Raw genomic sequence first — 743 nt, 5'->3', positions numbered from 1 at the left:
GCGGGGTAGCGCCCCCGATCCCCGATTGGCCCCGCCGCTGCTGCGTGGAGTAAAGGCCTGAGCCCGCCTGCTGGGCAGGGCCTGGGGGATGGACTCCGCCCCCGACCCCAGGCCCTCCAGGCTTGGGAATCCCCGCGCACCAGGGGAAGCGGCTGACCATCTCCCACCCCGGGGTCCCACACTTCCTAAGGGCCGAGTTTCTTTTCTGTGAGCGGGGACGGGTGACTCACTGACCCCTGAATCGGCTGTGCCAACCCAGTCCAGTGTGGTTCTTGGGCGCTGGGCTGGCACCGCGGTTTGGAAAGGGTTAACTTCTAGGCAAGGAATTAAGAGCTGCTGGGAGATCGCTATAAATACGATGTCGTGGGCGCCCGAGCCGACCGCAGGGCAATTTCCAAGGAGATGGTTTCCTCTTTTCCTTCCAGCCGTGACCATTCGGCCAACCCTGCCCCCAGCCCCCTGCCCCCTGCCGGGCTTTGGCCAGCCAGGCCCAAAAGGGGGAGTAGACCTGCCCGCCCATCCTTGCCCTCTGGCCCTACCCGGTCCAGCTCCAACCTGGGAGGAGATAAGCATCAGGCCTGTCCCGACTTTGCCTCCCAGGATCTGACGACTTTGCCTCCGAGGATCTGACAGCACTTATCCTTGGGCCTGTTCACCACCCATACAGGAAGGTCCCAAGGGTCCCGAGGCTGTTGTGGGTCAGAGGTTGGGTTCAGAGCATTCTGTGCTGGGCTTCTTAGATC

Source organism: Fukomys damarensis, unplaced genomic scaffold (genome assembly GCF_012274545.1).
Source record: "Fukomys damarensis isolate Sample0158 unplaced genomic scaffold, DMR_v1.0_HiC HiC_scaffold_25, whole genome shotgun sequence".
In the NCBI taxonomy this organism is placed as follows: Eukaryota; Metazoa; Chordata; class Mammalia; order Rodentia; family Bathyergidae; genus Fukomys; species Fukomys damarensis.
This window is presented reverse-complemented; position numbering follows the sequence as displayed.